This window comes from Lycorma delicatula, chromosome 7 (assembly GCF_047948215.1).
Source record: "Lycorma delicatula isolate Av1 chromosome 7, ASM4794821v1, whole genome shotgun sequence".
Taxonomy (NCBI): Eukaryota; Metazoa; Arthropoda; class Insecta; order Hemiptera; family Fulgoridae; genus Lycorma; species Lycorma delicatula.
The window spans coordinates 47547502-47564066 of record NC_134461.1 but is presented as its reverse complement, the minus strand read 5'-3'; positions in this window follow the sequence as shown (position 1 = coordinate 47564066).

Sequence of the window (16565 nt, the reverse complement as noted above, 5' to 3'; positions counted from 1 at the left end):
AATTACAAAAATAAATTAATTATTTATATAGAAAATTAGTTTAACAAAATCAGTCTGTAAATGAATCCTCAGTAAAACGATTTAATAATAATGTTATCTACGAAAAAATCAAAGCAAATTGTATATATAAATTTCTTTGAACAGAAAATTAAAGGAAATCAAAGGTAAAACGAGCTCGGCAAATAATATCACTTTGTGATACGTATTTTGACCCGATTAAATATTCAAATAACTGACCCGTTCAGTAACAGAAGCAGTAGAACCAACATAGGCTCCAACTCAATCCCTCCTATTAATAAGTGATGTTTCAATTACGTCGGGTTGTTGGCACCACTTTGCCATAAATTCATCAAATAATCTACTGCAATCTTTACTGGTTTGCTCGCCATGCATCGCTCACCGCCGACCAAACTAACCAATCTCCTCCCACCCTACTAAAACTATTATTTCTATCTATTGCTACCACAGTTATCTTCCGCTAGAGAAAACAGTCATAACACGAATGTTTTATTCATTTATTTTTTATTTTACAAATATTTATTCAACGAATATGATTACACAAAAAAATATTTCAATGTACTAATTCCTCATCGAATAAATACATATAAACAAACATACGTTAATTTATCTCTTACCTGTTCAGATATTATTTATTTATGGATTCCTTCTAAAATTTTCAACAAAACCTGTTAAAAGATGTTTTATAATTTTATATAAAAGAAATTTTTATGCTATTTTACATTTAATAATCCGTACGGTACACTGGATGAATGTTTTATTTGTACTTAAATAGTAAATTTTATGAGAAATACATGTCTATCTTTTTTCCTGTTGAAAGATCAATAGAATCAATTTTTTTTTAATTACTTAATCAATATAAATACTCGTAAAAGACAATATTCGTTTTGTTTGTGTCCTAATAACTGAAAAACAACTTTACGAATTTCGCTGAAAATTTCACAATTTATTATTACTATTTTGCTCTTGGGAGTGTTTCCAATTAGTTCCAATTAATAATATTTAATAATTTAATAGAATAATATTTAATCACATAATAACCGTCTGAGGAAGTCGACATTGACAACGATCGATACAGACAATGACAATCAATATAAACGAAATATATTCAACGAAATTAAATTTAGTAAAACAAGTTTTAAGTTATTTATTTACACAGTTTTTTTTTTTTTTACATAGAAGTGATATTGGTAAGGTTTGACCTGTGATAAACATCCCGGGAGTCATAAAAAGAAAGAAAGAAAATTAGTAGTGAATTAATATTGTACAATTTATTGTTTTCATAATATTGTCCAATTCATTGTTTACGTAAATGTAAAAAAAAAAAAACATAATAATAATAGCAATAATATTAATGTTTATATAGAAGATAGAACTTTTATAATTTAAAAATAACAATGCGTACAAAACGAAAAAAAATATTGGTTGACACAGAATTCGAGCCAAAGATGAGAGAATACAGAAGAAATGAAACAGGAAATAACAATACACAAAAATGGACGAAATACATCACATATGTCACACATGGACTACAGAAAACTGATCACAAGAATGTGAAAGTGATCGATTGCATCAACTGGTAACACTTGATCGTATTGCATTTCAGCATAATTCTAAAACTGAATGTAGCTAGCATTAAATTCAAACGATTGCAATTTCCAATCAAACTGGGTTTTGCAATAACGATAAACAAATCACAAGCTCAATCGTAGCAAGTATGGGGACTGAATTTAGTAAATTCATGTTTTTCTAATGATCAATTGAACGTTGCATGCTCCCGTGTAGGAAAACCTAGCAATTTGTTTTCATATGATCCGAATGGAATCACCAAAAAAGTTCGTATATCCCAGAGCATTGCAATGTTTTTGATTTAATTGAAATAAAATTAACCTTGAATTGTTATTCTACATTTCAATATTTTCGTAATATAATTTGTCAAATATACAAAATTTATTTAATTCATACACTAAAATTTAGCAACAGCGAAGCATTGTCGGGTCCGCAAGTAATAAATACATATTAAAAATTTCAGTTTCTAATTTGTTACCAAATGTAAATTTTGTGGTAAATTTCAATGGTTATAAAAAAGAAAAAAAATAAATTTTACTAGAATTATATCCTACTTAGGAAAAATATTGCTAAGTTCATAAAAATTCAAAATTTGAGATTTTAATTCAATAAATTTCTCTTTAGATTCTTTTATTATTTATTTATTATTTGTATTTTCCAGGAAATACAATTATTAAGTTTTTTACTAAGTGAAAGTGCAAATCGGGGAATATGTTTTGCATATCAGGGTTTTTGAAGACCTAGACGTTTCATGACCCTCCCCTATTATTAAAAAACATAATTTTAGCATTAAAAAATTTTACTGCTTTTTTTCTGGAGAAAAACTACAGAAAATGTATGTATAAATGCGTGAAAACCTATATTTTACTTGTTACCTCCAGACTAACTAGACCAATATGGATGAAATTTGTTACGATGATTCCATATTCGAGGCAATGATGCTATTTAACTTTGTTCACAATTGGCGGACGTCAGATGGCCGGGAATCAGTTGCGGACGATCAACGTTCAGGAAGACTATTAACGTCAAAAAATGACAACGTTGAGCGAATCATAGGCTTGATACGGTACGACCCGCGATTAACTGTAAGAATGATTGCAGAACAATTGAATTTGAACCATAACACAGTTCATCAAATTTTGACAAAAAATTGGAAATGAAAAACGTTTGTGCAAAATTGGTCCCAAAAAACCTCAATGTTGAATAGAAAAACTACAGGGTAGAAGTGTATCACGATCTTCTAGGACGAATTGAAACTCATCCTGATTTTTCTAAAAAATGTTATTACTGGTGATGAATCTTTGATATTTAAGTACGAACCAGAAACAAAACGCCAGATCAAGGAGTGACACAAACTCACCACATCCCAAAAAAGCAAAAATGAGCAAATAAAAAATCAGAACCATGCTAATTTGTTTCTCGATAGTAATGGCATTGTCCATAAGGAGTTTCTGCTTACAGAACAGACTGTAAATCAATATTTTTATCTAGAAATTCTTGAAAGACTGCTGAAAAGAGTTGCCCACGTGAAACCACAGACAACTGGATACTGCATCATGACAATGCACCTTGTCACACTGCACTCTCAATTAATGAGTTTATGGCAAAGAAGAACACTCCTGTAGTTTCTCAACCACTTTATTCACCTGACTTGAGTCCCTGCTACTTTTTCTTGTTCTCGAGTTTATAAAAATACTTCAAAAGACACCATTTTGGAACAGTAGAAAACATTAAAAAAAATGAACCCGACCATCTGAAGGATATTCCAGTTTTTGAATTCCAACACTGCTATGAAGAGCGGGAAACCCCCTTGAAGCGTTGCGTGGTTTCCCAAGGGAATTTTTTTGAAGGTGATAGAGTCCATGTATAACAGGATTTTAAATAAAAAGTTTCTGAACCAGTCTTATTTCTTTATTTACAGACCTCGTATATGTTTTTGTTCTTTTTTCCTTTCAGATTAAATAATTTCAAAAAATGTTTTGAAAGTTTATATTTCATATACAGACCTATCAAGAAATGATCCATGAAGGGTCAGTAGAGGATATAAAAAAATAGAGGCTAAAAATATTAAATTTACGTTGATCTAAAAAAAAAACAGAAGCTATCAAAATAGGGGAAAATTTTAGTTGTGATTAAGGAGAACTGAGAGGTAAACAAGGTGTAAAAGGACCTGCCTTAGAACAGAAAACCATATGATAGAGATGATAATGAATTCTAGATGAGCCAACAAACTTTATAAATGAATAATCCTAATGTTATAAATAATTTTTTAACAATTTATTTAAAAAAATAGTGAGAAACTGTAAATATAGCGATATAGAAAATTTCGATCAAATTCAATGAAAAAAAACCCACTTCACATTATTGGATTGAATAAAATATATTTAAATATTAATTAATATATGAAAATATTTAAAAGAATTTAGTACAGCTCTAATAATAAAATTAAGTAAGTGAAACGTTCATTCATACAGCCGACTGATTTTTTAAGAATAAGTTTTTCAGTTGAGTTGTTTAGGTATTTTCTTCAGCTATGAAATGAATAAAAAAAGAAGATAAATATAAAGAAAGAAACGTGTTTTAACGATCGTTAATTTGTATTAAGAGAGAAGATTTAGAATATATTTCAACCTTCCTTATTGACCGATAGAGATGAAAGAGAAAAATCTTTAATTAGAAAATGGAAAAGAGCACGCTTTTCAATAGATATTTCATTTAATATAAGATAAAAAGAAAAGGAATAAAGTAATGTAAGATTGAACTACCATAGGAGTTTCATTCATTAAAAATACCTTCTGTACTTGAGATATCTTTCAATTTTGATCGGAAAAAAAATACTGATTTTTTTTTTTTTTAACTTATTTATTTATTAGATAAACGACTGAATTAATATAAATTTAAAGAAAACTTTTCAAAAGAACATTATCAAAAAATTTTTTGAGATAAAAGATATAATCAAAATTAATAGTTCATCTCACTTATTATAATTTCCGAACACGCTTTTTCTATAAGGTAAAACTATCGAAGAAGTTCAAAATATAGAAAAACAAAAAAAAATGTTATTCTCCATTAAGCTATCAAATTTGTCTGAACACTACTTATATTAGAAAGAAAATCTTGTTAATTAGAGCCCAACAAGAAACGGTGGCCGAGTGGCCGTACTTAGAACTATTTGGATTAAACTGGATCAGTTAACAAACTAAGGGGACTCAAAACTAAAACCTTTGCACATTACCCATATAAATAGTAAACATTTTAACATGAAAAGTTTATTGGTAATTTTTTCCTGGTAGTTACATACTCGAACATTTACCTTTATATATATCAATTACATCCAAAAAATGATATAGCTCTATCATGAATAACAAGTATATCATCCCAAGCGTAATTCGAAAAGTGAAGACTAAGGAGGATTTTAATTACTTTCTTCAGTTAACCTAATATAAAATAAGTAATAGTATATTGAAATTCAAATGACGTTCACGTTTTTCCTTAAATACGAAAAGTGACCCGTTCACTTTTTCCTGCAAAGGCTGAATATATCAATTACAACAATACTTGATACTATTGTCTCTTTGTTTTTGCTCCTGTAAATAATGTGCTTCTTAAATTTGTATAAAATCTAATTATCTTATAACAGAAATTAAGAGGAAACAGCTGAATCAGTTTCAGCAGTTGGCTACCACGGTTTCGGAGCTTACGACACCAGAACCATGGTAGCCAACTGCAGAAACCAGAACCAGATTAGTCGCTTTATCAATAAAACAATAAAATTATTAGGTTTGAGAAATAGTTTCATTTTCGGAACGGAACGAAAGGATAGCGGGAGTTTATTATCTTCCTCCTAATCGCAGAGCCTGTACAAATGTCCCTTGCTGCTGCGTCTTTCGTTCATCGGCAAGGTCATTAATGGCGGTTATAAATTTTTGTATTTTATTTATGGACGGAGTTGGTATTTGCGTTCCGGTCCTTTACACCAATGAGAAATAATTGACTAAGGCTGATCGTGGGTAGGCGTGTATGAGCTTTGTACTCCCGGCATTATTCCCCTTTAGTCCGTCTCCTGAAGTCCTTTCGGTTCTAGCGGCTTTTGACCTAACAGAAATACGCCTTCCGGGTGCCCCTGTGTTTAGAGGAAGCAATGCGGTCCCCTATTCGGAGGGAGTCGCATGTGCTGGTTGGGATCATAATTGTAAGAATTAGGTAAAGAGAATGGTGGGAGATAAGTGAGATGAAGTTTGTAGTCTTCCTTCACTCGGGCTATCTTCGTTGCTGCGTCTCCGCTGGGCTCTGTCGTGCCGAATTCCTCTTTGTGTTAGCGAGCCGATTTTTATTCTTCTTTTCTTCTGTAGTCTGCCTTTCCGTAATGTGGCTGTAAATAATTTACAAACTGTAAACCTCGAATAGTCCCATAGCCCGGAAAGGGCAGGTCTCTTGTCTCTTCCGTCGAGCGGCTGCTGGGCTTTACTACCGCAATCTTCGCTATCCGCCGGCGGTCTTCTTCTTCTTCTTCTTCTTGAATTGTTTCATTTCCGTGAAATCAGTTATAGACTTAACTTATTTTTCTAAAACACTGGTTTATAGGATTTATAAAGCAACTACATTTTCAGATAATACCACGTTCCCTAATTACAACTGTGTAATCTGTTTAAAAAAAAAACTGTGTTCAGCTTGTTAAAACTTTTACATTACCGGTGCATCAGGCTCATCTTCTTAACTTCATATAATGATAAATAGCAGTACACAGAAGAAAAATGTGTGTCTCATTTATCACTTGCCGTACCTTATTATCCTTGTTAGTCTAGGCGAGATTTGCACTATAATAACTATTTTTAAATATCTTGATAAGTTTATTCAAAAAATTTCTCTATTCAGTATATTTAATTTTTAAATTATTGTAGACGATTTTTAATTTGTGCTTTTATAAATTTTTTCATGATTACGTATTAAAATAACTAATCCACTCCTCTAGACATCAAAGGTTTTATTTTATCTATTTTATTTTTACATCTAAGACTTCTCGGAAATTAGTATTTCTAATTAATATGTCTAGAAGAGATTATCTGGATAGTATATTCATCGTAATGTTAAAATTCTTCTTCTAGTTGTTTTCTTTGGTCCTTTTTCTTTCTTGAATAACTGATTTATTTATATGATTTTTTTTTTTATTTATCACTCAAGTTTTCTATAATGATAGGTGAGATATCTTATATTTTTTTCTTGTTTAAGAATCTGAATTTGTATAATTAATATATTTTATTATTTTGATTCTTTATCGCATTTTTTGTTTCAATTTTTTATTATTATTATTATTTTGATTTTTGATTTTATTGTAGTTGTTTTTTTTTTTTTTATTGTAGATTTTTTTATAGGTTTTTGTTTGAGATTGTCAACCGGTTCAATTAAGAGCTGGATTTTCTAAAATTCTTATACTCTTTTTGTTTCTTATCTTTTTTGTTAAGATTTTTTTATACAAGTATTATTGATTTTACTTTCCCGTCTAGCCCTCTAGCAAAGCTATAGCTATAAAAGGGAAGGTATGGTAATCGGTCCAATTCGGTTTTATATGCGGTTTTCACGGATCTTTACATTTTGACACTTAAGGAACCCAAAAAACCCGATGGAAATTTTCCGGATGTTCGTATGTATGTGTATGTATTCGGAGTTAAGTATCGCACCTTTAACTACCTTATATGTCCAGAACTACTCCACCGATTCTGACTGAACTTGGTCAGAATACTTTCATATATGGGGCATTGTTCCATTAAATTTTCAGCTTAAAAGATCAAGGGGATGAGCAAGTTCATCACAGTATCTCGAAATTTCGCCTAATTAATATTTTATTTTCTTAGGTACATTTGTTAACAATTAAAAAATATTTCCAAAAACACTTTTGCAAAATCGCACTCCCACCTCAAAAATAAACTAGTTGCTAAGTGGGTATAGTGGGTGATTAGTACCTTCTCTCACAAAAGGATCGCTAGTGTAGCACTGCCGTACTGTTGCTGTAGTCATCTCTCTCTCTCTCTCTTTCTGTTTAGCCTCCGGAACCACCTTAAGGAATTACTTTAGAGGAGAGTAGGATCATATGAATGAATGTAAAAAAAGGTGTAGTTTTGTACAGCCTCAGGTCAACCGTCATTCCTGAGATGTGTGGTTAATTGAAACCCAACCACCAAAGAACACCGGTATCCGCGATCTAATATTCAAATCCGTATTAAATTAACTGCCTTTATTAGGATTTGTAGCTTAGAACTCACAACTTCGAAATCTGCTGTAATCGTCTGCTATGTTGCAACATCACACGTCACCGGTAGAAATAAATAAATGAATAATATTTAAAGTGTAAAAAAGTATTTAAAGTATCCGCTAGTGCCGCCACACCCGCGCGAATGAAATACGGTTTGCGCGCGCGCTTTAGTTAGAATCATTGGATTAAATAAAAAGTATTATATTTAAATAAAATGATAAACATTTTAAATTAAGTTATGTGTGTAAGCCGTACATCAGAAAAACGCCGCGTAGCGTGAAAGTCCTACAACTGTGTTGTCAGCTTTTTTTTTTATTAGTGTTTTTTTTTTAATGTTTTAGTTAATAATTATATAATACTTTTTGTTTATTCTCTTTTCTAATTAAGTTTTCTTTACTTGGATTTCACTTGTGATTGTCAAGGACTCATGTTGAGGCTCCAACTTCTGGTTCAATAATCGTAGCCTGCACTATATTAAAATTGAAAGGAACACAATAAAATAAAGTTTTTTACTTCATCATCGAGACATTCATTAGCCAAATTAACATTACATTATATTTAGACTGTAATAATTAATGCAGTTTCATAATATTGTGAACCTGAAATAGTAAATAAAAAAATTTGTTCGTTTCCGACGCCTTCACTTCTTCGTAGTCAGAAACCCACTGATTTTCAGACTACAACGCACTATTTAAGTTCGATTAACCCAGTAAACCCTAAACACAATCATCAAGTTTCAACTTGACTTATCAGTATGACTCACTACATAAGCGCATAGAAAATACACCACTACAGAGTCAACATTTCCTCAATATTTTCGACCTTAAATTGAGCGTAACTCAAGAACGACTCAACCGATTTCCATCATATTTTCACATGCACAACTTCAGATACAGTACTCACTACAACAGCATATCTTAATTTCAATGAAATTTATTGTAATTTTGGAGATTTTCGAGCCACAAAATATTATACATCGGCCTACATACATATACACACACACATACACATGAAGATTACACATACTAAAAATCAAGTTGATATCTTCATTTGTTACAGAGAAATTAAAAAAAAAAATTGTGAATTTCATTGTTACTCCATTTTAACCCTTTAAATTCAGAATTTGAAAAACTTTTTTCTTAATGGGCACATACGCCATAAGAAAAACGTTTATACAAATTTTCATCAATTTATCTTCATTAAGTTTTGTAGGGCGTTGATTATGAATGACTCACAACATATATTTATATATAAAGGAAACCCTATTTTAAGTAAATCAGTAATTTCGTACCTCAAAACGTAAAGAAAATTTATTTTCACCCGCCCCCGCTTTCACCATCTGACCGAAAATAACACCTTACTTTTCTTCGAAAAGTCTGTATAGATTGGTATTTTCTAGAGAAAAATCAAACACACAGTTTCATTTTTAGTTAGGTTTTTCACGTACATTTTTGTTATTTTATATATGACTCGCACTTCAGAATCAAATAACTATTACAAAGTGTATTTTTCTGTGCTAAGGTATCTGAACGTAGTTGCTTTAATAATTGCTTATTTAAATAATATTAATGTAAAATCCAAACTAATTTTTCAAGGTCTCCGATTAAAACTTTAAAAGAAAAATCCGCATTCATTGGATCATACAATAAAGAATAAAATTATTCGATGAAAATTTCAACTTTAATACTACAACAACAACGATGAAAAATACTTATCTATATATTTTTTTTTTTTCTAAAACAGCCACAGATGTTAAAGGAACAAAGTTACCAGTACAAGAAGAATTAATGTAACATCTGCGAACAGTGAAAATGTTCATGAATATTTAGCCGAACAAAATGAGCACAGCATTACGGCGGAAGTCGTCCCAAGTTTAATCCAAAATGTTTGAGTGAAGTTTCCGCGGCAAACAAGGAGTTTTCGAGTAATCAGTCTTAATGAGCCCAGACCTTGATTGAATGACCAAGTTCGCATTCAAACCGGATCTTTGGAATTGCAGTCACTTTCTTAACTGAGAATGCTAATATGCACTCCATTACATAACTTAACTAGAAAACTTTTCCTCTTGAATATTTTACTTTTAATAAATACTTTTCTACTTATAAAATATAACATTTCAACTGAATTATTCAATTTAAAAATTCTGTTAATAAAAACAGAAATCATAATGCAAATACATGTGTCTGTGTGTGTAAGTGTGCGTGCACTCATACATACGACAGTAAAATGTTTTTTTTTTTAATATTTACCATTAGAAAATTATGAATTTAATGTACTGTCGCGTGTTCCGCGGCTTGATCAGGATATTGAGAGGTTGTTAACAATTTAGAATGTTTATATAATTACAGTTTATTGATTTAAATTGCTCAAATTACAACCAAGCAGAATAATAATAACAATGGTAATAAATACAATAATGATAATATTATTAAGTGACAATAATAAAACAATTAAGAACACAAATATTAATATAGTAATTACAACCACAATAATAGTCAGGATAATAGTAGTTAAACATACATAATCAAAACAATAAGCATGGCATAAAAACAGAGAAAAATACTTAACGTAATCAACAAAGTTAGTTGATTATTTGAAGTTAGTTATTATTTACAATAGTAAATAATAAATACAATTACACGTAAGACAGAGTTCAAAATAAATAATCGTTCGGAATTTATTTCAGGTATATAAACAGAAAAATAGTATTCAGACCCATTAACAAAAGAAACCGCTAGTCTTAACCCTTTTCAACCACTAGTTCTTATATTAACAAATTACCGTATAGTGTTCACTTGTAACACTACAATTTGCAGTGTTCACTTGCAAATTACCTTTGCTATCTTCCTTAACAGTTTATGATGAACTCTATTGCATTATTTCTTTCACTTGTAGACTTATAGTTTTACTGTAACTCACCGATAATATTACTCGTGCGTCATCTTACTCGTATCGAACTGGATACTTTCCTCGCTGGACTGACGTCTCACACCTAGTCTCGCAGACTCAAACCTGTAAATCTCTACGCTGAAACCGTCGTCGTACGTGTTGCTAGATTCGTTCGCAGAACCCTGCCGATTCCACACAACTCGCAGCTTCTCCTCGCTGTACTCCTCGCAGAACTGCCCTTGTGGTACTGACGTCGTAACGCCGCGCAGACTGGTACTAATAGAACTCTCTTTTTAGCCGTTTTATCCTGACTATTTATAAAGTTAACCTCTTTACCTGTCGGACCGGATCCAAGTCGAAGCGTGAGAACAATTGACCGAGGCTTTTGTTCCCATGAATTCCAAACCTGGTTTCTTCTCACCGTACAACAGGAGTTCATTGTGGGTTAGCAGGCAGTATAACAAGGGACGATTGTTAAACAGACCTATACTTTACAAAAAGGATTCTTCTTTTTGTCCTTTATGGATTTCTGCAATTATTATACTTTATATTATTTTCATAATAATTGGTAGGAATCCGTTACTCAGGCCCACTATAACGGTCTTGTTACAATACATTTGTTTAATACAAAATCATATAAGTCTGGCTGGCAGCTGACCAAAAACTTATAATCGGAAAATATTCTTATAATTTGTTAATTTACAGTTATAAGATTAAAACTACATTTTCATGGTATCAACTTTTAACTCGAACGAAACAATTAAATATTAATAATTTGAAAGACTCACAAAACAATGGAACATTTCATAGCAAAAGACCATTCAGATAACAAAAAATTCCGTTATTTCATGGAGAAGCCGTCCAATCGTTAAAATAAAGTTTAACAATTTTGAGATATTATCTCAATTCCTTATGTAATTCAAGGTGAGTTTAGTTACTCCCTGAAGAAGAGACTACTTATTAGCTCCGAAAGATCTTTTAAAAAAGAACGTTCCACTACATTGAGTGTGGGTCGTTCAATATTCAATTATTCCATTTCTTTATGTTTTGTAACGCAGTTCGAAAAATTCAATAATTTGTGGCAAAATCGTTTAAAAAAAGAATTACATACGTAGTACCCATATTAAGACATATTTATTTATAACCTAATTACTTCTAGCTAGTTTCAATAATGCACAACATTGCAACCGTACAAAATAAAATTTAAGCTATTCATGACGTTAAAACACTATCTTTAAAGTAAATATATCTATACTGCACCAGATTTCTAATAAAGACGTTGCTAATATGCCAAGACGAGCTTATAGATAGCGTAAAGCTTTTATACTGAACAAAAGTTGTTACCACAACGGCTGCCAAAATTCCTCTCCCATTAAAATGAAATCCAACTGAAGATAAAAATATTGACAAGTTAAAAAAAAGAGGTCTAAAAATTATATTATATGTGAACATAATGTATTATAATTAAACATAATTATAACATTAAAAAAAAACTCAAAATTAAGTTTATAACGAAGTAAAACAGTTTGCCTAGATATTTTCCTTAATTAAACTGTTTACGTAAACCACCTTTTTTTTCTTCTTTTTACTAACTTGAATTCTGTACTCAAAATACCAAAAATAGCATTTATACACAAGAGTTATTCAGAAAGAAAGAATAATTTGGGAACTGATTCTAGAGCTTGAAATAAGGCGAAAAGTTCACATAAAAATATGTCCGAAAAAGCTTTTTTATTGAGTTACGGCTAGTGAAAAGTTTCGCCCGGATATTAGATCCCCTGGTGAAATGAGATCAAAGTGAAATTTTTAAGGCGTTAGGAAAGGGGTAAACTTGACGGTTTCTTAAGTTTTACGTTTATTGACCTGAAAATTCAAATAAAACAGATCCCAGAACTGTATATACCGTAGTTTTAATTATATCTAACACAAAACAGAATAATTCGGTAATGAAAAACACATTTTTTTACGTTTGAAGTACGATAACTTTGTTAAATAATTAATAAATGCGTAAATTTTATTATCACAAGTTATAGAGAATTTAATTCTGAGAAAATTGATGTTATAAAGTCTACAAAAAACAAAAAATATAAATTTTTATTATTAAAAACAAAACAACAGAAAAATGTTTAAAAAAATTAATTGTTTCAATACTTGAGATCAGCCATTTTGGTCAGTCATCTTGAAATTCTAATGAAAATATCGTATTAGTAATCTCAAAAAATACGAGTATACATATGAAATTTTTCCCAATTTCATGAAACAATTTTAAAATGAACTTTCGAAATTTTTCAAAAAAATATTTTTCAGTAAATTTTAAGCTAAAAGGAAAAAATGTAAGCTTACGATTGAAAAAATCCTAGGGCATTTTTGTGTGTGTGTGTGTGTGTGTGTGTGTGTGTGTGTGTGTGTCCACTTAGCACCGGGATTTACCGATCACTAACGGAAAATCCCGATTCGTCAGTACATATCTCGTGGTGGTCAGGTGTATACTTTTTTTTTCTGTTTAACCTCCGGGGCCGCAGTTAAGCATTACTGTACAGAGGATGAGATGAACGATTTGTAGCGTGTGTGTGAAAAATGCCATGCCTGACCGGGATTTGAACCCGGGACCTCCGGGTGAAAGGCCGAGACGCCGAGACGCTACCAACAGGTGTATACCTGTTATATTGTTATATATATCGATATGTCGTATATATATATCGATATATATGCGAAATATATATCAAATATATATATATATTTTTTTTTTATATATGTGATTGTTTTTCTTTATAAGATAATAAACTACGAAAACCAAAACGTAGACACCGGAATATACCGATCGCTAGCAGAAAATCCCGATTCGTTAGTATCAATTTCAAGAGTTAAATTTCTAATTTAATGTTATATCAACTTACATCATTCAAAAAAATATATTTTTACTTAAGAGATAATCAATTTTGGACATCTAATCCATTCCAAGACGCCGAGCGCCAGGGCAACCCGCCGAAGGAGCCGGCGGAGGACTAGCTGCGGAGGGCACGCCTCTGCAGCTAGTATTTTACTAAAGTCGTTAATCATTTAGTTATTTTACGTAATTAAAATCTCATATCTAACTTTATTCGTTTAACAAAACGATTGGAGATTAACATCAGACAAATCAAATTTCTGATGATTAAAACAAATTATATATTTACTACAAATGTTTTTTAAATCCAATGAGCTGGTTTTATTCAGGTAATAACTATTTTAAGTTCTATTATATTCCTTACGTAATAGGCTTATAATCCCCGAAGTTTACAAAAGAAATTTCACCAAAAAATAATATTTTTTGAAAATCATTTAAAAAAAACCAATTTAGGTTATAAGGAACGTCGCTCGGATATATTTCAGAGAATTCGTATGTATATTTTTATGTAAGTGTTATCTGTTTGCTCGTATAGAAACTATTTTGACCGACTGTGATTATTTGTTCAATAAAATACGAAATTATATTTGCCTGAAATCGTTTCAACCGATTGATATTTATAAAATGATAATGTAAAATGCTTTAAAGGGAATATTGGTTTATTAAGTAAACTTTAAAGAATTGCTTCAAATATACGTATAAATTACGATTTTACATTCACTAAAGCTTAAAAAAATTATAACGATAAATTTGCCAATTTTACGATAGGAACAATAATTACGTTTTTAGATCAGCGTCTTATTCCTGTATATTTAACGTTTCTGAATGTTAGATCGAAATATTATAATAAAGTATTGTAATCGGTCAAAATTTTAGGTTTCGTTTATTACTTCCTCAATATTTTAAAGTCCCCAATCTAAAAATACAACAAAAATTAAGGCTCAATCCTATATGTAAATGGTATATCTACGTTTATGTTACGTTGAATTTCTTTTGGGTAATACCTCTGGAACAGGTGAACATAGCAAAATCATGAAATTTTTTATATTGTCAACTAAAAATAAAGCTTGAAACGATAATTTTTTTGTAAAAAACCGGAAAAGTACATAACTTTAACTCACGAAGCGACTTAATACCTCCGGAAAACTTTCCCAACCAAGTTAATTAGTTATTACTACAACAGTGTGTACATTTATTAATATTTCATTCTATTTTAGCTCAAGTGTGGATATGAATACAACTTAATAAACCAGAAATTTAATATTTTACTTAACAATAAACATATTAAAAATTTATTATAACCGGGTGAACTGTTTTTGAGAAATTCAATGCTGATATTAAATATTTTCTAAGAAATATAAAAAAAGAAGAAATTATTTTTTTTCATGATTAAATTTTGCAAAACAGGAAGCTTTATCTTTTATTCAATAGAAGCAGCTTAATATTAAAGTTAAGACTAGTTAATTTGTTGTACCTTATATGGTACGAGTTTCGTGAGCTAAAATGAATATATTTTATATACACAGTTTGAAAATATTACCCTAACTAAAAACTACAGTTTTGATTATTAATTACTTATTTAGTTATTTTATTAATTAAATTCATGATAATAGGTAATTTCAGTAATCCATGAGAGATAATAATTCTGCAGTAAATGTTTTCACTTAGCAACTTCTAAGTGATTCTAATCCAGAACCCTTTGAATAAAATAGATTACACATGTTATGTATGTGTATGATTACAGGTGTTATAACTTGTTAAAGTGTTTGTTGATTATTTATTTTTCTCTACGAAAAATATACAGGCATCTCTTGAATTTCTTGGCCATCATTCTTTATGAATGCTTAAATCGCCTACCTGAATCCAATTCTAATATAAATATTCAATTATATTTATATGTATAAGCACTTTACATAATAACTTTTTAACTCATATCCTAATACTTTCAAAACCCTGATAGCTAACGCTATTTAACGAAATATAGGTGAAACGTACGCCTGCTTGCTGTTGATGAAGAATGAAAATAGCGATTTTCTTTTGCGTGATGAGAAAATAGTAAAAATATGTGAACGTGTCAATTAATGAATATTTAATACTGAAAATAGTTTTTATACAAATAAAAGTGCATAACAAAGTGGTATTACCGATTGGATCAGTTAGGGTATGATTTTTTAGTGAATTACGTCGCGATCTTTCATAAGAAACAATCATTTCTGTAAATATCCCCGTTTTGGTTTTTGTTTTTTTTTCTTGTTTTTGTGACTTTTTTGCAGAATCCCTACATTTCCGAACGGGGAGTCTTTATATTTATATGTTTATTCAAGGATAAATAATTTAAAAAATGTATGACTGTTGTTAAGAGACGGCCACTGCTGGTGTACGATACGTTTCATTGAAACAAGACAGCACTTTTATGTGAAGTATAATTAATCAATAATGTAATTTTATGGAAACTCTTTAGAATAAAAAAAAAATTTCTTTAAGATTACAAAAAATAAGCGGAAACAAACGTTTTATATATATAATAAATTCAATTGTGCATAAGAGCAATAATAATAATTATAAAAAGAGATAAACTGTGTACATAAAGGATTTAACAGCAATCTAAAATAAAAAATAATAGAATACTCTTCCCATACTCCCGGATGAATGGTTTTTAAACCAAATCTACACCTCTTCATTCGCTAACCATTAGTCTACGCTATGACCTCTGATCCTATAACCAACCAGTAAAGCACTCATCCGTTCTTCCCGACCATTAATCGTTGTCGAGTAGTAGTACCAGTATGTATTCCCTTGATATTAATGAGTCCAGTACACACTACTTTTCAACACTCGGTAAATAATTCATGAAACGCCTCATCTACCGACCTCTAACCATCTACAACCTCCACCCCCCCCCCCTCCACCAAACGTTTCATAAGCTCGCTTGCTCGCTTACACGTTCTCCTC